General features: G+C 42.0%; 1 long non-coding RNA gene across 1 annotated transcript in view; it reads right to left on the bottom strand.

Moving 5' to 3' along the window:
* The window catches only part of LOC125747984 (uncharacterized), a 300,948-nt gene extending 275,348 nt beyond the window's left edge, over positions 1 to 25,600 (bottom strand). Inside the window, exon 1 of the long non-coding RNA XR_007399421.1 lies at positions 25,576 to 25,600. This is a non-coding gene — a long non-coding RNA (uncharacterized LOC125747984). The remainder of the gene's footprint in view (positions 1 to 25,575) is intronic.
* Between the last annotated feature and the right edge of the window lie 633 nt (positions 25,601 to 26,233).

Below are 26,233 nucleotides of genomic sequence, written 5' to 3'. Positions count from 1 at the left end.
GGAATATATTACATGTATTTTATTTATCAGAAGATTTTTCCAAAGGCGATGTAAAAGTGATGCAGATATCACACAAACATACATCTGTCAAGCAGTCGACTAGACGTAAGTGCAGCTAAGCTGCGAATTCAGTCAGTGGCCAGGTTATAAGTGTAAGCAGGACTGGAGCAAGAGCTACACAATGTCTTCCAACAAAGAAGGGAGCTGTTAGGGACATTCAATGACCGGAAGTGTGATGTTACTAGCGCTCATGGAACACAGAGCGGCAGAATGGAATATTAACACCATTGAAGGGTATGAGAGTGTGGCAGCACTGGGCACTTGAATTGACAATATTTGTTTAAAACACTTAACTGCTACATGACCCCCGCTGGCCAAGGAATCTCATAGTGGACACGGGTCTTTAGTTATGCAGGTTCACTGGGGAAAAATAATCTGGAAAGGAGGTAGAGACCCACAGAAGAAGTCTTAGGCAGTTAAAGAAAATGTTTAAAGCTTTTTATCTGTGCAGCAAGTGTAAAGTTGCTCACAAAAAAAAAACCAACAACAACACAATTTAACATTAGAAATTACGCAAATTGACAGTAAAACTAAAAACAAGAATTTCTGCTTTGCTTCAGAAAGTTACTATCTAGTTGGATGGGTAGATGAACACTGTTTCAGTTCCCAAACCTCTCCTCAGGGGCACCCCAGCCATTCCATGTATTTGTTACGTTACACCGCCAGCTCAATTAGTTACTTAGTTTGATAGTTAGTTAAATACGTCAATGAGGTATTGATTAGGCAAACAAGATGTGCAAGTGGCCCAGTGGAAAAATAATATGCTATATTGGATGGTTGCTGCAAATATAATTGGAGAGGTTTTGAAATGGATAAACTGACACACATCGACAGACATAAAAGAGTTTTGCAGCAAACCAGAGATCATTTAAATGTCATTTTCTTTTGAATACCTAAGACTTGCACAGTACTGTATCTGCTCAAACAGCCCCCCTCTCTGGACCTCATCAGACCAGTCAGGTAGATTCCCTCTGCTCTGCTCTGTTGAGTTTGCAATCAATGCTGGTTGACTAAGATAATCTACCCCAAACAACACTGCCCAAGAGCACAAAAAGCAACCAGTTGATAAACCATAACTCCCAATTCCCTATAAGGACTTCTAAGTCCTGATTGGTCACAAAACACCAACAAACCGAGCTTAAACGTACAACAAACACAATTCTCCTGCTCTATTGGTTCGCCTTGGTCGCGAGGTAAAATCCACCCACCTTGCTCAATTTACTGGAATCTATCTCAACTTCTAGACTCTAGTTGAGATATGTATATAGATTTTAATTATATGACATTGAATTACTGTTAATGTTTGGGTGTTCCATTGACTAATGATTAACATATTGACGTATTGTCATTTAATCACTGCAAATACATACATGGTAAATGTGGTCAGTATGATTAACGTAACAATTACTTATACATTTGCACTACTGCGTAACATATTGTATATTGTCTACTGCGACTGTTTTATAACTATAACTCTTCCACACATCACTTTATGTTCGGAGGGTGATTAGACTCATTCACGTAACAATTAACATCTCACAGAGTAAACAGGACAACAACTTTAATAGTAAATATAAAAATAAATCCCTTTTGGAAGTTGCATTTTTACAGCATGCATATTCATTTAACGGATGCTCTTCTGCACAGCAATGCAAATGGACATAATGACACGGATATCAAACAAGAATAAATCATCTTGACAAAATTGCCAGTAAATATTTTTTCTTATAGTTACTAATGCTTCAGTCTAGTGGCAATATGACTGCTGCAGATGAAATGGGTCTAAGTGTAAAGAGCAAACGAAACCATCCAAAGACTTCACCAGACTGGCACGAGAAGTGAAATCTTCGTAACGTAATTATGTCGCCTGCCCTTTTTACGGAAATAGGCTTTTCAAGAATGATGGGACGAGCGGATAAATGCCGCAGCAGATTTTAAAGGAAGATATACTGGCGATATTCCTATGTTTGATCAATTCAATATTGGTCACTATACACTGAACGAGAACGATTGCAGGAGTCACAGACCTTAGAATCAGTTACCAAATGATTTCACTTGCAGTTCATCTAAATAAATCAGCTGTTTAAACAGACCGACGGCTAAGTGCTAAGCAGAGACAACATGGTAATCACCAGCCTGTGTGATGTTCTAGAGTAATTGCTTCCACAACAATTTTTCTGCACTGCCTATCTATCTTTTTTTCCCCATCTATAACATCTTCCATGAATGTTCTCCCTAAAGTAGCTTTGTCAGTCTACAGGTGCTTCATCTCCTTCAGAAATCCAAGACAGCTCGCAAATATTAATTGTCGCAGCAAACATTTGTCTTTGTCCAATAGTAAAGATGAAAGGTCTGTGTACAAAACCTTATTGAAGTTACAGTTAGAAGACATTAATAATAACCATAATAATATGTATGTTTTTTTTTTACCAAATTGTGGCAGAAGAGAGATACTGACACAATCCTGTTTACAAATGTTAATGTAATTGAGAGTCCATTTAAAATATCATGACAAAGGACCCATCACTTCAGACTTCTTACTATGACTGAGGTCCAGCCAGTCAAAAGAATTCTTTCATTCATCCTGTGTATAAAGTGTGTGTTTATTTGTGTTGTTTCCACGGTTCACCGTTTCATGGTTTTGTTGAAATGATGCACAGTCTCCTTACCTGCTCAGATGTGTGTGCCAAAATTTAACTGCTGTTTTTACAAATGCAAATGATGGTCATTAAGCTCAAACAAAAATCCCTTGAGTACCTGTGTCGGACTGGCATCCCATGCAGGGTGTAACCCTGCTGTTTGCTCAGTGCTGCCTGGGATAGGCTCCAGGATAGAGGACGGATGTGTGGGTGGAAATCCAGTAAGTAGCATGAACATTAAGGCCTTGCAAAGGATAGTGTTACAAGATACATTACTTTTGCAGCAACAAATTTAATCATTTGCATGTTGAACTGGAGGTATAACTATTACATTCCAGATAGACGAAAAATGGTATCAGCCATTTAAATATAAAACAAATCAAATCAACAGAAATTAGTGATGTTTTATTTATGAACTGTAGCTCCCAGTAACATGATTAAACTTCACAGCTAAAAGGTGTGAATAGTACAATTTCACTGAATTCGCAGAACATAATTGCTTTAAAGGGTATTTACTACAAATAGTAATTTAGTCCTCTCCATTATTCCAGCGCTGCCGAACTCAATTAATATGGAAAAAATACATCCTAAGACATCGATGCAACATAATTTCTCAAAGTCACTCAATTCTTTAGTCCTGGGCTAAGTGGTTCTTTTGAGATATGAATCGCAGTGGTGCAGAAGTTCCCTGTCGCATTTACTCTGAATCCATCTCCTGAGATCAACACCACACCATGAAATGCTCAATGTCCATTAACTGCACCTCCATGTCCCTGAAGAATATACACTGCATCATATCTATATGATTACTGGTTGATGCACAGACTGTTCTCCTGCACATGTGACTCGCACACAGAGATGCTTAAGTGTTTCCGTCTTAACTGCAAAAGCATATTAGATTAAGGAGGGAAGATAGCATCACTAAAAAACGGTGTGTGGTGGGATAGGGTGGTGAGGAGAGCTGGCTCAATTGCCTATCACTCATGGCAGATTACTCTCTCAGTCCAATAATGGCAACTATAATTGGACTTCAATGACATTTTGGCCCGAAGTAACACTTGGAACTCGGAGCCACCGCGTCCTGTTACGACAGTCACTGCACAACAAATCACACGGTTTGTTTCGTGAGGATTCCATTTCATATCGTCGAAAGTCTCATTTCGAGTGTGAAACGAAAGCTTGCGCACGTAGCTATAATCTTCTTCTATCCCCTTATCAATCTTCTATCCAAGAAAAAAAAAACATTTATAGGGGAGATATACATAGTTAAGTATTCCAGGGGTGACTTGTTTGTTTCTGGTTGTCAATAAACCTTGATGGCAGTTTGTGCTTCCGGAGTCTTTTGGAAACTATTTGAAAACCCTCATTGCAAAATATGAGAGGCGATCCACTCAAAACCAACAGTTACGGCACTTTTGATGTTTTCATTTGTTGTAGTTTAAAAGTGGTCGCTGAAAACAAATTCATGTGAGGGTATGAAACGGGGACCACTTCTCGGAATATGACAAAACAACGAGGGATGAAAGCAACGAAACTGGCTGGCACCGTGACACTCGTGCGAGGATAATGGATTAAACGCTTCCGAGAAACACTTTTTGACAGATTCGGATAATTTGATAGTGCTTGGCTCACAGCGTGCGTATTTGTTGCCCACTTAATATGCGCTGTTAAGAACAGCTCCGATCGTTCCTATTTCCCTGTGATTGGTACCGCAGTTGGTGGGTTTACATGTACAGACGTTCAGGGGCTGCATATCATCTGGTTCTTAGTGTCACATGTGACGGTATATGCGGTTCGCGGTTGACTTCTAAAGGTGTATTTTTATTCAGATTTCAAGGAATGCCGAATTTCTCAGCCTACGAGTGCTTTCAGCTTTCAGGTTCTTTTAACTTCAGCTTCTATTGTTCAATTTTTAAAACAAAGCTACAGTACAATGTTTTTATAATGAAACTGAGCAACTGATGTAATGAAGCATCACTATTTTTCGTCTTGAATATTTTCATGGTGAATTTCAGTGGTGGAAATTTCAGTTTGTGTTGTTGGACAAGCTTGTTTGGGGAGAGAAAAAAAAATCTCTATAGGAAGCTCAGTAGATTCTTTCTGTCAGCTTCACTCAGTTGGCTGTAGATGTGCAAACGGTTTAAGGCAATTAAACCACGGACCATGGCCTGGCCAGTGAGGAACTTTAAAGAAAAGGCTTTTCGAAGAACAGAAGCTTGTAAATACATTGACTTGCTCAGGTCAGAATTTCTAGCATCAATTGCAATATCTAATTTACTGGCCCTTACACAAAGTAGGAATCAGAAGCTGTCAAATTGCGTTGCCCATAATGTAAGTCCGTAGTGCTAATGCAGAACAAGTAACAAAGAACTCAAATCAATGTTGGGTCAAGTGCATCATGACATCTAAGTTCACAGCTCTTACGTTGCCTGGAACCATTGAGTCAGACATGTCATGTCCCAAATTTGGGTAAATGCATCTAAAGCTTGTTACCTCATACTTCTGGACAGCTGTAAACGATATTTTCCTGTGCGCAGAGGAGAAGGAAAATATCTGCATTTATGCGGATAAGGCAGTCCTTCTGAAACTGGTCCTCAGGGACCGGCAGACATTTCACGTTTTTGCTCCCTCCAAGACATTTTTGCTCCCAGCAGGCGGCTGAGAAACACCGAGATAAGGGAGCGATGAGTCAACGGAGTCGCTGGTTTCGCGGCGCTCAGACTCGAGCACGGATTTGGAGACCTTTCCGCGCCAATGTGCGAATGCATTAGCCCACTTACTGTTTCAGCATCGGGTGGTTCTCGAGGATAATGGGGCGTCACCGAGGGAGGCTTCGGAAAAATTAAGGAAGCGATCGGGGGCTAAAATGAAGCCAGGGTCAATGTAGAACAGGTAAGGATGCCCTATGCTTTCTCTGCCATACCTGAAAACAATGATTTCCCCGGCTGCCCACACTCCTGTCTGCTTGGGCAGGCACAAGTATTGCTGTCATCTGGCTCCATCCTCCATCCATCTGTTCCCACAGCCGGGTGGGGGGCTTGTGCCCTCTTTCTCGGGCCACAACACCAATGGGGTGCCAAGGTATCCAGGATGCCTGTTTCTCAGGTTGCTGCAGTGCTGTAGCACCAATATAGAGGTGGCAGAGTTGGGAGGGTGGGGGGTTGGGGAAACTGAGGCATCCAATTTTTTTATCCCTGTGGGTGGGATTGGGGGGGTGGTGGCTAAGCTTTTTCCAGAGACTTCGGTTCTGAGGCGTACCTCTCATGGCTAGCAGTACCATCTCTCGTGTTCTCACTAATCCCCAGGATCCTGTAACACTCGTACCATGATCGTGCTGAAACCACTAATGCTGGTGTGAAAAAAATGTGATATCGTCTGATCTCATTCCAGGGGCCACAACAGGTCCGTTCTGTGTTCTGTGTGTCGACCCAAAGGATCCTGGCAGGACACCTTGTCCCCCATCGTTTCCATTGAAGGTCCGTAACAAGGAGAACAGTCGTTGGTCTGTGCAGCGGAATGGAATGTTCTGGAACAAACCGTATGAGCCAGTGATGTGACAGTGTAACTCAGCTGTGGAGATTTCTGCAGCAGTTACATAAAGAATACATGTGCAATTTACATAAATGTACAGTTAGACCAATCATATGACAGGATCTCAACCATTTCAGAGAAGGGAAAACCAGTGTGGTACCATTCCAGAGACTGGGAGAGCAGACATTCATTTGCCATTTGACTCGTTCATTAGAAGCTGTTTCATCCTTGGCTGAGTAATTGCTTCCTAATTGGTCTGAGGCCAGACAAGATAACTCCTGAAATCTAATTAACTGCCATTTCCCTAATCCCATACTGGAGCCCAAACGGGGATATGATGTCGAAATGTCAATTATAAAAAGTTAAGCAATGCAAGATTAATTCCGTATTTGATGATAAAACATGAATTTATTAATGTTTACCAGCAACTTAGCCAGGACATTTCTGCGTGAAGAAATGTGCAGGTGTAGAGACACGGCCTTTACGGAATATGGATTCTCATCGGTGAAGAGGCATCTAGACAAACGCAGGGCTTCTGTTTTAACATGAGAAGGATCCTTTCGACAGCAGGAAACTCAAGATGAAATGTAACAATGGCTATTACCATCCCGAATGTTCAAAATGGTGGAGGGCAGGATGTCATCTAACTGAAGTGCTAAAGTGCTATGCTGCAGGGGGCCGCAGGTCTGCCTCAGTGGGTGAGGCCTCTGTCACTGTAATCAGAAGGTCACCAATTCAAAATCCCCTTCTCAGCAAGGCCCTTGCCCTTACCTTCCTCCCCCCCCCACACACACACAATGCCCCAGGGATACCAGATGAACAACTGACCGTGCCCTCAGACCCCAGTGCTTCATTCTCCCCCCTACGTGTGTCTGTGTTGTAATATAAGAGAGCGAGATGAGACATCTCAAATCTGAAGAATTCCGATGCACTTGCGCAAATGGCAAAATAAAGCATCATTTCAGCTCTTCACCGTGCGTCCAACCCCACTCTAGAGTTCAGCTCAAAAATCTTCGGAGCTGAGCTCTTATATTGCTGATTAAAAAGACACTCGGGGGGGGGCTGCCAGGAGCTCCTGTTTGTCTTTCTGCTCCAGAGAGACCTCAGCACGGGGCCTGGCCTGAATGATGCTTCACAAGGGTGCTATTAAGCTTGCCAGAGAGGGGGAAAATTACAAGATGGGCCCACGATGAGGCCGCAGCCGTCAGTGCATCGGGGGCTCAGCACGGCTCCATCTCGCCAGGTGCAGCTCGCCACGGCGACGGTCTCCCAGTAACGCACCGACATTTCTGCTATCACTAAAAAAAATACCCATACAGCTAAACCATATGCTGAATTTGAGTTTGGGCAGGGCGGCCCATATATTGTACCGATTGAAATCTGCTGAGCGTTAATTAAAGTCCACTTTGCTGCCGCATTGCTTAGTCAAAGGGGGAGCCGTTCCTCATCTCTTGATGTTTAAATGGCCGCGCGATAACGTTTTCTCTGAAAAGACCCCCTCGGAGGGAATAGCTGCTGGCATTTGGATGGGTTGGCCATAAATGTATTCAAAGCCATTGCTCATATATAAATAACAACAACATTTCCTGCACAAAATAAGCATCCCCCGCGCTCTACCCATATATGTCAGCGCATGCATGACAAGACTGTCAGGCCAATGATTAAACATTTTACATTTTAAACTGAAGTTACCGATTCCGACACTCTGACCCAATGGAATTACTTGATATATCTTTTAATACAATCCATGTACAATGAACGCATATATGCCATTTTCACAGTAAGATATATATCCATTTCTGGCTAATCAAAGGAGACCAAACAAATTAATTCTCTTGCCGAATGTATATGAAACTGCAGATGTCCACAGATGACACAATAATTATTATTTTTTTTTTTAATAACCGAAGTCATTATCCAGTGAAAGTAATGTAGTCTTTACATTGAGCGGATATGAATACATCGAAAGGAAGATCATGTTCTGTCATTACCTTTCTGACATTCTTCTATATTGTATATATTTATAAATTATAAATTTATAAGTTAATTTTACTGATCCCTAGTGCCATCGACACCGTGACATAAAGTTGTTTTGGTTTTCGATTCTTGTTTTTGAGGGAATTAAGTTTGTCGGAATGTGATGTGATGAAGAAGGAGCCAAGGGACTGATGGAAAATGCCAGAATGCCAAAGGGATGTAGCTGCACAGAAACATCTGCAGGCACCTGAAAGCACAGCGCTGATTTTAAAATGAGGTCATTTGCTTTTCCCAGAATTTGCCATTGATAGGTCCCCAGTTGTTTATCTACACTAGTTTGTTTTTCTGTGTCAGCTAATTGCACCCATCGTGTTGTGTATTGTGTATTTTAGCTTTTAAAATTATTTCCCGACTCTTATATCTAGCTGTCTGATGCTCCGAAGAATCGCAATTTTGTTTCATGTGTGTGACATCACAATAAAGTCACTTGGCTTAAGAACATCACCCAGTATCCTCCCTCTTTCCCCACATTTTCGCCGATCGCCCTTTTTAATAATCCACTTTCCTGCAGCATTATGAAAGCCATCCATTAATCCTTGTATTTTTCGTTTCGGATTTCCTATTTAGAATCATCGTTTCCACTTCCAGACAGCGCAAGACCTGCCTTGAAAACCTTGTGTCAAAATAACTATAGCTCATTGAGAGAAGACTGGTTAGTGTTTGTTTAAATGTGGCAGCGGAGGTTTGGTGCAAAAAAAGGCCCCAGGATTCTTAGACAACTTCTCTAGTCTCTCTGAACCAAGTTCCACACAGCCCTGGGCTGAGAGGATTCAATTCGTGAGGGACCTCATTCTTAGGAACAGATCAATAGCACCACTTTGGACTTGGCCACATCTATGTGCATTATAAATAAATCGAACACACTACTTCAGCAGTCTGGTCTTACTCTGCATCACTGTGCATTAGAGAATTGCTGCAAAAGGAGGCAAAGGGAAAATTAAAATGAAAAAACTCTCAGGATTTATATAAAAGTAGATTAAAATGATTTTCAGCTATGTAGGTCATAATAAGCCAACGATGTGTGATTTTAGATTACTTTGAAGCAGGCATTCTTAAAAAATTTTACATTCTGCTGAACAGATGGAGTGGTGACTCTGAGGCTAGGGATGTGTTTCAGAAATCGGAAGGTTGCTGGTTCAAATCCTATGAATGCCAGCAGTGATCCTACTCCATTAGGCCCTTGAGCAAGTCCCTAAACCTGCAATTGCTTTGTCCTGGATATGACATTAATCTACATCCAGCCCTGTAAGGAGGTCCTCCAAGTTACAGGGAAGTCTGGGGGTTGGTGGCGAGATTGGCTCTTCAGCCACTGGAAAAAAATTCAAACTGTTCCATTACGACTAGTGTGGTGCTGAGGTATCACCTGTAGCACTTAGGTTCTCATCCCCAAGGTTGTTTGTAGTGTGGTGAGTGCAGTAATCAGTGCACGCTCTATACCCCCCTCTCTGCCCAATGATAAAATCCACCCACCTCCAATATCAAAGTGATATTTTGGGTCAGATAAGTGCTGGATAAACTGCACAATCCAGCGAATTTAAGCATAATTTTTTTTTAAGTATTATCAATTCATTAATGCCCTTATAAAAATAATTTAACTTCTATTCTGTTAGGAGACTGGATTGATTGATGTGTGGAGCGTTTGTTTTTGGAGCAAAAGTACTTGCGGATGATTAAATTAACGGTAAGTAAAATACAGCAGTTGGTGCCGATTAGGGTTAAAGAAACCAGACACGTGTACTAAACTCCACAATTTACAGAAGATCTGTCACAGACAGCGGTGATAAAGTGAGGCAGTATGAAATAATACTTTTTGTTCATATTTTTCAGATGTTTGGAAAGACTATTATTTTTTCCGAAGGAGATCTTATTAGGTACAGTGTTGGATTTCTGCATTCAGAGCACCATGGCTGGCTTTCCAAAATCACTCTCGCAGCTTCTCCACCCCTACGTGCCGCGGGAAGCGTTAATAAGCTAGGAGCTCCTGTTACCTCATTCTCCAGGGACTGCAGATGCTGAGCGCTCAGAAGATGAATCAGTTTGTGTTGCCTTCTGAGGAGCTTCCTGCAGTCGCTGCTAATCGCTAATAGAATACAAATATCTGTATGAACCTGCTTTGTCCTCTGATATGCACAGTTTTTTTTCTTGCAAATAAGAACTGCCTGTTGTCTTCCTCCGTGCAAACCAATGATCGACAAGTATCCCCTCCTAGGATACAGGGAAGCTCAGTCATGATTTTTTCCCCGCATTTATTTATTAATCTTTTTTGTGTCAGGACTCATCTACCATTTCTTGTCGTTAAATCTCATGGCACTTAACAAAATTTCTCTGGAACATGCTGCTAGAGGGTGAGACTGGTAGCCTTGCTAGAGTGAGTGAGGGGGAGCGACTGCTCTTCTGGATTTAAGAATCATTTGCTTCCCACCCCCCAGGAACTTATTTTTGGTTAGCAGCTGGCAGGAGCCGTTATTGCAAGTAAGTTGCTAATCTGGCATTGTCTCTGAGCAGCATCAAGAAGCATCTCCATCTTATATCTATTTACATATACAACTAATTTCAAATATTGTAAGGTTTATGCAATTTATATATTGTGTTCTATTTTGTGCTGTACATAGTGTACATACATGTAATACACACATTCTAAACATCACAGCTGCCTCTGATATACTTATGTTGCCTTTCTATGGTACTGGTGCCTGTTCTTGACATACACTTGAAAGATCGTGTTTAATTAGATGCAAACTTTGTTTTCCGTTGTTTGCAGTTCATTTGATTTTAACTATCTACTCTCTTTAAAGATGCTCAAATGTCAACAACCTGATTTCACTGCTTTGATATAATGAAGGTTATGCCAGCATGAGACTAACACGAGTCTACAGGCATGAGTCTATAGGCATGAGACTAACACGAGTCTATAGGTATGAGTCTATAGGCATGAGTCTATAGGCATGAGACTAACACAAGTCTATAGGCATGAGTCTATAGGCATGAGGCTAACACGAGTCTATAGGCATGAGACTAACACGAGTCTATAGGCATGAGTCTATAGGCATGAGTCTATAGGCATGAGACTAACACAAGTCTAAAGGCATGAGTCTATAGGCATGAGGCTAACACGAGTCTATAGGCATGAGACTAACACGAGTCTATAGGCATGAGTCTATAGGCATGAGACTAACACAAGTCTATAGGCATGAGTCTATAGGCATGAGGCTAACACGAGTCTATAGGCATGAGTCTATAGGCATGAGACTAACACGAGTCTATAGGCACGAGTCTATAGGCATGAGTCTGATACAAAAAAGCACTGCTATGCACCAGTGTAGGTGCTGTCGATGACACTGTTACCTATAAAAGACAATGACATGACCCTGACATGGCACCCCTGTGTGTCACCATCTAATCATTTCAAAGTGTAGAACGTTGCTGTTCAAATGAAGCCTCATCTTCACTTATGTAATTTAGGGTTAGGGTTAAGAATTGTACCTTTGGACGCCACGAACTGCGATAACTGATAGACTGTTGATGCGTCATAGGGGCCTTGCACAGGCCGAAGGGCGTCTGTTAAGATTCATGTCAAGGACCCCGTGAGATAAATAAGGGAATTCCATTTTTTTATTAATTATACAGAAAAACTATATGCTATATTTTTGTCCTCAATAAGTAAGAGGCTGTTTAGAGGTGCTTAAAAAACAGCAGTGTCAGATGGCGATTATGAGGAACAATGTCTCACTCTCAGAACATTCACCTCCATTCCCCACTGGCATGAAGACGCATGGCAGCAGCTGCTGGTGAGCTATGAGTGCAGTGAAGACCATCAGCCCTCGCAAAAATTACTACCCTTTTTACCACCTTTGTGCCCCGTTCAAGTCTAAATTGCTCATCCAACAAATAACATCTGTTAACCCATGGGTGGGTGGGATTTTCTGTGTCCTGCCAATCACTGACTGATGTAATGTAGTGGGAATCAAATTAGTGCCCAATGAGAGGTGGGTTAAATGTGTCGGTGATTGACAGAACATAATCCCAACCAACCATTCCACTGTTATCAAGTCAAGTGGGCCTTATTGTCATACCATTCATATATAGGTATACAGTGGCATGAAATAATGTTCCCCCAGGGTCACAGTGTGGCATGCAACAGCACACACAACAGACAGGGGGAGAGTTTACACAATATACCTAGGAACAGTTCAAAAATAAGTGGTGGGGGTAGGTTGGGAGGTGCTGGGTACAAGGATTATTATACATAGTGCACTACATACATTACATGCATTAAACTCATTTATAGTGACCACTTGTACATTAGGTTCAGAATTGCTCTTCAGCTGAGAGGTAGAGATCAATGTTTCCCAGCCTTGCCGCAGAGAACTGGAAGGAAGCAAAAACGTGGAAATGCTGCTGTAGATAAACTGTAGCTGGTGCAGCAGATCCACTGCGTCACTAATACAGCACTAATACAGCACTTTGTTATGAAAGAGTTTGTTGATACTGGTTGTTCCTTACCTACATGCTGCACACATGCTGTTCTGGCATGCAGAACCAGGCAAGAGTCACCTACGCGTCTCAGTTCCTTCTCCTTTGAACATGTAGACCCACCGGGCCATCAGCCATAACCAGCACATCTACAGTAGCATGTGTCAAATGCAATGGGCCCTAAAATGGTAGTTATGGTTTTCCCTCTGCTTTTTGTGGGCTGCAGTATGGCAGGATATCCAGTTGAGGATATCCGTCAGAATCAGGATTCTGGGAGGCTGATATAACTGATGTTTGGTATAACTGATTTTATTTCTGAAATCTTGAGAAGATTCCGCGGCAAAGTAAAGGAAGGAATCGGTCAAATTAACAAATACCACTGGTTCTTTCACAAGGGCACAGGAGATGACATGAGAAACATTAAGTAACAACATTATGTGTAAATCTAGATAATTCAGTAGAGATGAGTCACTTTTACTGAGGAGGAGGGAGCATGTACTGTAGGGCCATTTGAAGCTGATTCTCTTGCATCTGTGAAGTGTTCACAGAGGTGAACATCTATCTTCTGTAACCATTTGTGCTACTGAGGGTCATGGGTGGAGGGGCGGTCTGGAGCCTACCCTAGGAACTAGGTATTAGGCAGGGAACAACCCAGGATGGGGTACCAACCCATCGTAGGGCACACTCACACTTACGGGCAATTAGGACTGTCGAGGGAAATCGGAGAACCTGGAGCAAAGCCCATGATGGCCCAGCAAGAACATGCACATTCCAACAGTGAGACAAATGGCACCACAGTGCAACATTCCTAACAGGAGAGACATTACAGTGTTAAAGACAGACAGAGTTCCTGTACAATCATCAGTAATTACAATAAGCGGAGGGCAGACACAGGGAAGCCTACTATGTACGCATGCTCCGTTTTCCACCAAACATGCCTACAGTACATACCTACATGCATACATTTTCTATTACATCTTTGAAAGAGGTTCTGCGTTCCTGTTGCATCATTTACAACCTTAGGTCTCCGCAGCACTGCAGCAAATTCTAATTGCTCGTGCTCCAAAACAAGGCCTTTAACTTCCTTCCTCCATTGTGCTCCAGGAGATGTTTTTAAACACCTGTCTTGAAGCACAGCACCTTCTGAATGCTCATAAGGGTTTATTAGCAGTAGTGCAAACAGAATACAAACATCGCTGCAAGTTCTTCAATTCGACTAACTTTGGACTATAGACAATATTGTTTGTTTTTCTTTACAAATAAAGCAGTAATTCCATTCCCCACAAAATAAAGCAGACAGGCTTATAAACCTTCAGGAATCCTCAAGGCTGAGCGTTGTGGAATAGCCCTTTCTTTTATTTGTTATGATTCCTTTTGCAGAAATAAGCTTGTTGATGCCGTGCTAGCCACATATCCGCATGTGCCTGTTCTGCAGACACTTTAAAAATCCCACAGCAACACCGAAAGATCAGTCAGTGCCTCTGGGTGTACAGGTACTAATATGCATTTTCACCTTGTTGCCGCAGGCTTGCCAATTTTGGTCAGCTGGCTGGCGTGAGACATTCAACTCCAGACAAGTCTGCACATGTATTTACATGTATGTAACAGTATTATTACCTTGTAAATAGTCTTTAGGGTTTGCAAACTACCCCAGTGCTTTTGATGTAGCTAATTTCAGGTCGATAATGGAATAATGTAGTTTTGCCCTAAGAATTCATGCCGGATGCATGACAGCTGGCAACCCCGTGGCGATTCGCACCAAACTTTAAGAACGACCTTCATTAGTTTGTAGTTTAACGTGGCGAAGCCACGTTGCGTTCTGTATGTATCCATGGATCTCGGGTTTTTCTTGGTTTTTGGCTGCTTTTAAAATACAAGGCTAACTGCGTACAGCTGTGACCGGTGGCGGTTTAAACACGGGGCCTATTGGATAACGCGTCTACCTTCAGATTAAGGGTTTTAGAGTGCTCCGCGGTCAATAAACAGCTTCAAGACAAACAAGCTATTAATCAGAAAACCTCATTGCAGCTGGAGTGTCTTGCACAGGGGCTGCAGGTAGCTTTGGGGTTGGGGGGGCTCTTAACCTAAAACAAAATGCCAGTTCAGGTCTCAGAAGAGACCTACTTAGCCTAATGTGTAGTAGTACTATATACGGCTTAAAAAACATCAGCTAGTCACTGAAATGTTAAGCAAGATTAGGTGAATGCATTGATGGTGAATGGTAATGGCCTGGTTTTCTCATTTGAGCCTTAGCTATGACAAATTAGGGATCTTAATTGTATGTTTTCCAGGTAACATGGTCATGTCTACTTGTCTATTTGCTTTTTAAAAAGTCCGATATAACAACAAAACAACAAATTTATTTTTGTATAGCGCATTATCACAACATTACATCGTCTCAAAATGCTTTACAGCATCCCCACCCAAAGCCCCCAGTGAGTAAGCCAAAGGCGACAGTGGCAAGGAAAAACTCCCAAGAAGGAAGAAACCTTGGGAGGGACCAGACTCAAAGGGGGAGCCCATCCTCCAGGGGCCGGCAGGGAGAGTCAAATAGGAGAGATGGTTAAGTGCCAAGTCTCACTGTACAAATCATAAGATCTGAGAAATAACCGGGGAGCAGGGAGGATGACAAGCCAGTGCCGAGTCTCCTTCCAATCACCAGGCAACTAGAGGTAAGGCAGCGGGTCATACATGAAAGATGACACAGGCAGAAGGGCGAGCTGGATGCAGGGACGTCACTGGTGGTGGCAACGTCACATGTAGCAGGGTGTGCTGGACATCTTGATAGATTGAGCTCTCCAAGCACCACCCCCCAGGAGGGGTAGGGGAAATAAACCATTTGTTTTAAAAAACACACTGTGCAAAAGTCTTAGGCAGCCAAAGAAAATAATGTCTAAATGATCTTTATGTTGGAGTAAAACTGTGCTATTATACTTGTCAAAGTGTGCTAGTTTAGCCATTTCCAAACCGCTGTTAAAACGACCTCAGTATTTGCAGCAGTCGTATATTTTTTGACTCAGCCACTAGCACACCTCATACAGCTAATCAATATCTCGTTGACTAATTAAGTTAATTAAGGGAGCTGGTGGTGAAATTTAGTAAATACATGCAATAGCTGAGGTGCTGCTGAGGAGAGGTTTAGGAACTGAAGTCACCAGTGCACCCCCCCCCCCCCCCATTTATATGGACCATGTTTGAGGCTGGCAGAAGAAAGCCATCCTTTCATACTTCATATGGCAAGGGTTTAGTTTTATGCAGACTGTGTTATTTCCCAGGGATATTCACTATAAATTCCCACCTTTGGGTGAATTTCCTTGTTGCTACACTGCGTCAGGCATGTGCTCTGTTAAATGATTCATGACCTGCACGCCAAATGAGATATTACAAAAAGCAGGCCTCATCCCTGCACCAGGATCTCCATCCTCTGTTCTTTCTTTCCAGTCTGTCAGATACTCATGAAATAATTTAATGACCACATACTGTCTCACCAAAAATAGTTTGTTTTGTTAGAGGCACACAAATAAAATCTCACAGAGGAGAGATGGCTGGATTTGTTTGTAGAGACAAATAGCAGTAAATGTTTGGTTTTATGTCAAACATCCTGACAGAAATCTTAGAAAATGAGCCCAATGAAGACCAGCTGAGATGCAAATAGTACATCACTGGATGGGATAGACTTTTCCCCCAAAAACCAAAAGCAGGATTACTCTCCTCATGAGAAAACACTCACCAATATTTAAAAAATGATTAATAAGCTGCAAGCGCAGTACAAACAGTGACTCTTAATAGACACCAGTCAGTTAATTAATTAATTAATAATAACAGCAAATTAATTGTTGTCATTGTCTGAGGAACATGCATGGGGTTACCTTAATTTTTATGTCTGTACCTCTCGTTAAATATTTCTGGTTGTCCTGATTTTGCTGATTTAGCAACATGTACCATTATCAAAACAAACATTATTTACATGATTTATGAAAAACCTAGGACAAATTGCAAAAAAAAATCTGTTTCTGTGCATATAAGAAAACTGAAAATATATTTTGCTTGCTTAATATATTCTAACTGATTACTTAATTCTGGAAAGACAATTGAATTTATATAGTACCTGAAGAACAGTAATGTTTACTAAATCTTAAACTCAGTGTTAAACTTAACGAATTGTGGACAGAGAGGTAATAAAAGGCAAGCTGCATTCCTCCTAAGAAGCAGTTTATCAAGCCTGTTTCTTCTACCGCTCTGCTTGTGCAGTAGCTAAGAATAGAAAATAAATCAGGTGACCAAAAACACTTGTAGGAGTTTTATTGCGACAAAAATGTACTGAGGACAGAAGGAACATTGGTTCAGAGAAGTACAGGATCCAGCCTCCTCTAGTTGTTTGGACCCACCTCCTCTTCAATGTCATTGGTTGTCTCTCTGAACCAATCATTTTTCCTTCTGCCCTCAGAAGATTTTTTTGGAAGTAAAACTCCCATGAGCCCAAAATTCATGAAGCGATACAGATACTAGAGGCACTTACATGTGCTCTTTTTTGATTGGGGGGGTTTATATGGACCTTCTCACATAATGACGGCTTCATCTTGTGGTGTCTCCACAGCAGAATGATCTCTTTGGCTGAAGGATATGTTGCACGACCCCGTGCCCCTTGCAATCAGATGTGTTAGGACCTGTCAGCCCTCTCAGTTTCACTCAGTAACAAATATTCATTAGAGATATGCATAAATGCAAAAGGCTTAATCAAGCAGCTGATGTCTGTGACCCTTGGAATGAAGATCAATGCTGGGACAACAGTAACCTGTTCGACACAGATAATGAAAACAACGTAGAAATGGCGGATCTCAGGAAGGGTGTGGGGAAGATGTAATCAGGGATCATGCTTAATTATGCAGAGACAATCTGTCCTTGAGAACCAAACACCCTAATTGATTACGCACCCTGCTTACCCAGGATACCATTTAAGGCTATGAATGTGCTTCGATGTGAACTGAACAAAGTTATATGAATATCTCACTGGTAGAGGCTCTACCATAAACAAAGTCTCAGATGAAAAGAATCGAACTTTTAATTAAAATGTTTGATTATATATGTATAAGAAATTTTATGAAAACAATATTCCCCGTACAACTTTGTCATTAGTAAGATTAACGTGTAGCCTGACAGTTCATTAGTAACAATTATTTGCTTTAGGTTGTTTTGCTGTTCTAAAGGTCAAATTGGATTAGCTGAAATTTAAGACTTCGTGCCCTGCGAGGAGCTGTTTAGGGCAGTGTTTCTCAGCCCAGTCCTCGGGGGGATGCCCAGACGGTCCACGTTTCTGTTCCATATCAGTTCCCTGCTAGACAGTCCACATTTAGCAAAAACGTGGACTTACTGGGGCTCCCCGAGGACCAGTTTGACAAACACTAGTTTAAGGTAACTCTCTGTCCATTGCTTTTTTCCCCGTCAATTTCCATCCATTTTTAATGCGTAGTTAATTACACATTCAGTCCTCCTTTCTGTGACCTGCCAAGCCCAGTGCAGTCTCATCTCCTAGACCGTTCCATGACGACATGCAACAAAAAACAGAAAACTTTCATTTGTATGAAATAATATATATTGGTTGAAAACCTGAAGGCCAACGGTATATGTGTGCCTACATTAACTAAATTAACTAAAATAATAATAATCTTCTCATGGTATTCTAGGAAAGCAGCATGGCACATCTGTAATCCCTGCAGGGACGGATTATGGGTTGTGTGGGCCCCTGGGCAAAACGTTCCCCCCCTCCCCCCCCCCCCACCAGCACCACCACCACAACCACCACAATTCAAGGGCCCTTGGCAGCCAAATGCCCTCCCTATAGGGTCAGGGGCCCTTGTAGGCAGAGGATCAAAGAATGTAGGCCCTCTAAAATAGACAAACGAAAATACATTGTTGATAAGCGTTGCAAATTGTTTTGGGCTAGGGGCCCCACAGGCCCCATGCACCCCAAGGGCCCCTGGGCAGCGGCCCCGCTGGCCCGGTCCATAATCCGTCCCTGAATCCCTGCAATCCCTGAGAAAAAGAGGAAATGTTTTGGGGAATGGTAATAGAAAATGACATATAGCGACACCTTCTCTGTACCAAGTATTTTCGGCTTTACAACTGTACTGGGCCACACGTCATCTGCAATTAGCTTTAATGTAGAACTAAGTCAGTTATCTGGGTGCAACAGACAAAGGTGAAGCTTGCAAATTCACCCTGTTGGAAGAGAAGTGTAGGGAGCTTGGAGTGAGACACAAGCTATTGAATGAGTCATTCTGCTGATAGAAGGAGGCTGTTCTGCTGTCAAAAGCCAAGTCAGGAAGGGCTACTTTTTTATCACTTGCTGTAATCATAATGTAGAAAGAGAATTATGGAGACTTTCCCCAATAAAAATCTATGTAAGTATTCTTTAATAACTATTCTCCAATTTGGTTGATTTACATAGGGGATAGCATTGTTGACTCACACGTCTGGAACTGGGGTTTGACTGTCTACAGGTCTAGGTTGGGTTTTCTCTGGGTTTCTTCTCGGTTTCCCCCCACAGTCCAAAAACATGCTGAGGTTAACTGGAGTTACCAAATTGCCCGTAGGTGTGCATGTGTGTGTGTGAGCGGTGTGTGAGCGGTGTGTGAGTGTGCCCTGCGATGGGTTGGCACCGCATCCTGGATTTTTCCCTGCCTTGCACCCGTAGTGTCCGGGATAGACTCCGGACCCCCCCAGCGGCCCTGAATAGGACAAGCAGTCTTAGAAAATAGATGGATGGATTGATGGATACATGAGTAACAGTTTTTTGTAGCTTTTTCGTAGTATTTTAAATGACAAACAAATAGATGTTCTATTATATTCTTTTTGTGAAGAACCAGGAAAGTTCTCTGGAACTTAATAATAAAAAGGTCAGGGATTAGCTTAAATAAATAAGAATTATTGAAGCTATTCTTTCTTTGCCTCAAACTGCTTCTGACATTAAGTTTATTGGCTCAAATTCATCGCCTAAATAGGAAACTCAAGTAGTCGATCACTGTTGGACGCACTGCGCCTCGCCTTACCCCATGTGGTCAAACAAACTTCCAGATTTAGACTTGAAGGGTCATTTTTCAAGAGTGGCTTGAGTGATGCTTCTTTTTCGGTTTTGCCTTTTCTTGCGGACGGTGTTTACCCTCTTGGCAATATCCTCGGACACCTCATCTATACATCTCTCTCGGAGATAATACCTGCCAAAATCTAATTTAGTACCCCCACCCCAGTTGGCGTCAGACCTTGTAGGTAGATGCTTGGTCATTGGATAATAAATATCAGATGTGTCCTGCAGATCAGATGCATTGCAAACTAGTAAAGAGGCAGTGGAGAAGAATAATATAGAATTAACTAAATAAATAAATAAGAGAAGGAAAACAACAGCAGAGCTACTGATGCATCCCTAGAGGAAGGCCTTATTAACAGGGCGTGCATATTCCTGTTAAATAATGTAGACTCTGCGTATTTCATATTTAATATTCACAGAGCCTGTTTGCGGCGTCCCATTATCTTATCTTTTAAATAATTGTGGTGGGCACTTCCATCTGTTGAAGCCTTGGGCTCCTCTTTGTCAGATCGCAAGCGGTTCGAGGTATATGGCATGCCGGTGCCTAGCGCTTATGGCTGACATCGGCGGTGTTGAATGGGGGGGGGGGGGGGGGTACTGGCATCATTATTTCCCATCGGAGCGGTGCTTTTTAAGACCTGCCACGGCCTCGCCTTTGAAAGCTCGTTTAATGAGTTGTCACGCTCCTGACCGCATTGGGTGTCTGTGTGTGTGTGTGTGTGTGTGTGTGTGTGTGGGAGGGGGGATCACTTAATTTTGCACTGGTGAATGTCTAAAGTGAATCCCAAGCTGCCTCTGTGCGTGTCAGAGCTCACCGCCGATCCTGCCGGCTTTAGAGGCTGGGGATGAACTCTGCGTTAAACTTTCCTGCGTCTCTGAATTGCAGACAAAGCTTACATAGGAAGAGTCTGATTAGTCACCGTCTGACTCATCCAGGAATGGGGGGTGGGGGGGGGCGGGGGGTGGGGGCGGGGGTTGAGAGGAAGAGTAATACCTTGAAGACAGAGATATACATACATACATACATGCAGATGAATCAGCCTGTGATGGGGGCTCCGGAAGTGAGGAAAGGCTGGTTTGTTTTACTGACAGTGGACGTCCGTCTTGCAGGACGGCCAAAAACCTGACAAAACCTCATCTCACCTTCGATTTGTGTCTCTGTGTCTCTTTCGTTCATCAGTGGCGGGGATGACTGATCTCAGCCTCAGAGAGCCTCTTCCACAGTTACCATCCTAAAGATGTGCGCTTCTTTTAAGGCACTTGTTTCACTGGTCAAGTGATCTACAGTATGCTCATCATTTCTAAAACCTCATCCTGATGCAATGGGGTCAACTTGGACGACAAAATGCGCCGAACAGACCAAGTCGTGCTGTTACAGTGACAATGGGCAGTGTGATCTTAGCCTTACTTTTATGGACAGAGTGGAAAATATTTGAAAGGACAATAAGGGAAACATTATCATTTATAAATATTAATAAATATATGTGCAGTACAAATTTTAATAATCAGTCCTGGGTCTTTAGTAGTCATTCCTTGGATGCCTAACTGTACTCATCTTATTTTTGCACATGGTTTTAGGCAACATTTTCAAATAATTTTGTTACTTTTGAATATTTGAAACACTACCGTTTACAGTAAGAATATATTTTCAAAAATCATGGTAACACTTTCTATGAATACCATGTCTATAAGAATCTATGAAGAGATTCAGAACACGTTGTAGTCAATTTATTCCCTATGTCAGGTTGCCGCGGTTTGAGTCTCCCTACTCTTAGCCTATGGATGTGAGGCAAGAAGCGCTGATTACAGATAAACCAGCTTCCTGAAACCAATCATTTATACAGGAGACCCTGGGAACTCAAACACCTCGTCCAACTTGACCAACAGTTCAAACAGACCTGCTAAACTTCTATGGATTGAGAAGCATCTCCTCTTCAAAACCCTAACCTCTCCATCCTTCCTCTTCTCCACCTTCCAGAATTCCATCGGCTCACCTAATTATAGATAAAGCGCTCATAAATTGTCATTTTTTTAATATTTATTGCTTTTGTATGTGTGATTTTTCATGCGTGTATTAGTTTTATAGTGATTGTTAATGCTTTTCATCATTAATTAGGTAGGTAGATAGGTTTAAATTGACAATCATTTGGGAGTCTGTAACGAACTAAATTCATTTGCGTTATTTCTTGGTGGGAAATATGACTTCGGCCTAATCGCAACTCGACCAGCCTTCTGGAATGAATTAAGTTGATGTTTTAAGGTGCTCGTGTATTTGCATATGTGATGGAATGAGGGTGGCAGATTGGGTACATCCCCAATTGGTCATTAATGGCATTCCACCAAAAGGATGTACGGTCTGGTGTTCGGGGAGCTCCACCCCGATTCGATTTCCATTGGTAATACTTCTGCAGTTCCTACAGGTATGCGTTACATCACATTTATACCTGACGTGCTTTATTAACATTGTTGGCTAAAAGTTGTTTTAAAATTACTTTTAGTGGGACATCTGAATGGCTTAGGTAATAGTAGTGCTGGCAACCGTCTTGTGGTTCTTCAGAGTTCAGGTATATATCTTTTAAACGTGGTCTTTCACTGACGAGTGCGCCTTAGAGAGTCAGCGTTTGTATTACCTAAATGAAGAAGCAATAATGAATTGTTGAATGTTAGCTTTTAGCGGTGAAACCTCGAACTATGGGATTATTATTGCTGCAAACGGGACGGTGGTGGGTTAGTTTTTCTTCAGTTTTCAGTTGCCTCCTGGCATATTTAGTAGTGATGTTGGTGTTGTGTATATATTTCAGGATATTTGTAGTCCCAGTTAAGTTTTATTCTTGGAGTGACCAGGACTTATCACAGCTGTTTTTGCCTCTGATGTTGTTGGTGTGGATTCATGTACTGTTCCGGATGCCTCTTCAGTTGGAGATTCCATCGTCCATCTTGGAAAATCACTGTGCCTTCCTACAGTCTTTGTTTAGTTGCTGGATTTGACTGTAGAAGCGTTCGGTGCTAATTTAATTTAGCATCCTGTTAAATCACCTGTGCGAGGGTGATCTGTCTTGTATCAGCTGTGTTTTAGTTTTTTGTGCATTGTAACCTCTTAAATTGACCTGCGCTTTTGTCTTGTACCAGGTACGGGGGGATGAACCGTGGGGAAGCTGGCGTCCTGGGGGTGGGATTTCATACTGTGCATGGTTAAGATTGCAGTGCTGTGTTGTATGTGTGTGTGTCTTGTACACGGGTTTTCGGATTTTGTTTGATTTCGGTTTTGCAGTTTTTCTTCCACAGGTGTCCCGCATGAGTATGTACTGTGTTAACTGAGTAATGTGTGTTGTTGGGGCAGAACCTGGGGTCTGGCTCTAAGAAGTTGACTTGTAAGGGACTGTGGTTTACCTCAGTGCCATAGTCTTGCTCACATTCAGTGTACTGCTTTTAAAAATAAATATATTTTGTACTGGAAGCACGATTTTGCTCCTGCTTGTTAGTTGACCGAATCTATGTGCCTCTAGCATTAGTAGTCGTTGCAGGAATATCCCCGGGTGAAAGTCCCTGGGTGGTGTAGTCGGTTGTTCTGGTGGTTTGTTCCACCTGTTTTTTGGCAGTGCACTATCCACCACTACACATACTTAGTAGATGCTTTTGTCCAAAGCAATATACAAGGGACTCAAATATGACATAGCAAACATTCGTGCAGTTAAGCTGAGCTTACAGTGAGTACGGAGTAAGAACCTAACAAGACTACAGTACGTAAGAGCCTCCAAATGCAACAAAAGAACATTCAAACAGTTAGATTAGTAAAGGAATACAAGCAACAGATGGATTTTAAGGCATTTCAGGAAGATGGAGAGGGAGTCTGACGACCGGACCTCATGTGGTAGCTCATTCCACATCCAGGGAACCACACGTGAGAACCAGTGTGTGGTTCAGGAAAGAACTAGGGCTCAGCAAGGTTAGACAACCCAGGGCTCAGCTAGCCAAAAGGTATTGGCCCATCTCTGCTGGGATGCCTTCAGCAAATGGACGACATCTGTGTTATTCATTGGAACCCTGGCCTTTGTTTTCACGTATGAACTGTAGCAGTAAAGTCTAGGGTTTTTCTCCCATTCCTGTGGGAATTAAGGAAAAATAATAGAATATAACTCATTGTCTCATCTGAAATGTGAAAATGACCCAGGTTAGGCACCGTGCACGTAAGCCCCAGTCATATTGAACCATTGCAACTGTTTGCAGCTGTTTCGGTATGTGACGAGATGCGGCATTATGTGGATTGTATTGTACTTGGATGTTGTATTATGACAAGTGCCGCAACAGCAGGAACAGCTGGTAATTTCCTGTTTTTATTAGTGCCATTTATCAGGACCAAGTGATTTGCTTTCACTCTGATAACTTTAGCCACTCTAGGCTGAAACCCTGGCTGTTTGAGCCAAGTAGTGTCATGCTGGGAAGTCAAGACATATTTAGCGTTTATAAATACCTTTCAGAGCTCTGCATTTTATGGGCGAGTAATTCCCTTTTCAGTGTTATCATTAAAAAACAGGAAAGGAAAAATTTATCTGTGCTACAGTGAAAACATGACATTTGAATAAAGCATGATGGCATTATTTATTCTAAGTTAAAAGATGTTTTAGGATAACGGCTGCAGTGTGGGAAAATGTATTTAATACAAACATAAGGTAGGAATGAAAGAAAGGACCAAAGAGCCAAGCAGATTTTAATATGATAAAAATTATGTTAAAATAAGAAAATCAGTATCCGCAGTGTAGCTAATTGTCAATGTTCACAAAGTTAAGAAAGCCACAAAAAATAACTTCTTTATTATTTTATTTTGAAACAATATGATAGAAAACTGATTTACCCTGTTCATCCTCAATCTCTTATCTAAGGTGATTCCCTTAAACACACAAACATACAAGCACAGACTTTTCTTCAAAATGTTTATCAATCACACAGTTACAGCAGCTCTGCAGGGGAAAATGCTGCAGTTAAAATAATCCTCTTGAAACCCCATAAAGGATCATATACAGACATAGACAAATTTGTTGCTACCCATTCAGTTCATTGAAATAATGTATACCTGCATGCCTTTAGTATGCGATAGAGTAAACCAATAAAATTGTGAAAAGAAATTATTTGTTTATTTTACAAAGATATGCTAAAATAGTATGGACAGATTTGTTGGTGCCCCAAAGAGACTATTTATCCTTGCATTATAGTTATGTTTCAAACAAAGTGTTTAACCTTAATTAGTATCACTGGTGGCTTCAAGCTTTTCATCAGCCATTCAGCCTATTTAAGGGAAAGAACAGGCTGTGTTGTTTGGTATCATTGGACAGAGAAAGCAAAGGTGAGAGCTGACTGAGGAGCTCAGGAAGAAGGTTATACATAACCATGTTAAAGGCAAAGGCTGCAAGATCATCTCCAAGCAGTATCTTGTTCCTGTGACCACAGGAATCCATCCATCCATCCATTTTCCAAACCGCTTATCCTACTGGGTCGCGGGGGGTCCGGAGCCTATCCCGGAAGCAATGGGCACAAGGCAGGGAACAACCCAGGATGGGGGGCCAGCCCATCGCAGGGCACACTCACACACCATTCACTCACACATGCACACCTATGGGCAATTTAGCGACTCCAATTAGCCTCAGCATGTTTTTGGACTGTGGGGGGAAACCGGAGTACCCGGAGGAAACCCCACGACGACATGGGGAGAACATGCAAACTCCACACACATGTGACCCAGGCGGAGACTCGAACCCGGGTCCCAGAGGTGTGAGGCAACAGTGCTAACCACTGCACCACCATGCCGCCCTGACCACAGGAATATTATTAATATTATTAAAAAGAATAAGGTTCAAGAGACCTACCAGGACGAGGACGCTAGAGGAAATGCAACTCCAGGTCGATCTGAAGGATTCGCCATTTTTATTTGTTTGATTATATAAGATATTCAGTCGAATCCAAGTTCGATTTGTGTTAAATATGGAATAATCAATAAGGGATGCCATTAAATGTTGGCAGTTTCAAGTTATTTCAGAGTTATGTATCTTTTTTTTTTATTATTATTTTTTACCAAAAAATTAGTCCACGTCTGTATTTACATATTTTTAAGAAACGAACCTACTAATTTGCATAATGCAGTAATCTCAGTGGTAGCCAGAACAATTTTAAACCTGACATAAGTCTAAGAACAGATATGTCATGTCATGGCTGGCTGTCCAGTCCTATTAGGAGAGGAGGTACGCAGGACAGCTGAAGGTGGGGTTGTGGGTCAAAGCAAGCAGAGGAGGTTAGGGGAAGAGGGGCTTTTCATCACGGGAGGGAGCATCAGGTGACTCTGATTATTGGAAGAATGTCAGTTCACCAACTTAGCTTAACGGTATAAACACAACTTCATTCATTTTAAGTCTGTGCA

The sequence above is a fragment of the Brienomyrus brachyistius genome, chromosome 8 (assembly GCF_023856365.1).
Source record: "Brienomyrus brachyistius isolate T26 chromosome 8, BBRACH_0.4, whole genome shotgun sequence".
In the NCBI taxonomy this organism is placed as follows: domain Eukaryota; kingdom Metazoa; phylum Chordata; class Actinopteri; order Osteoglossiformes; family Mormyridae; genus Brienomyrus; species Brienomyrus brachyistius.
Note: the sequence above shows the minus strand (reverse complement) of the source record. Positions and strands in the feature narration are given on the sequence as shown.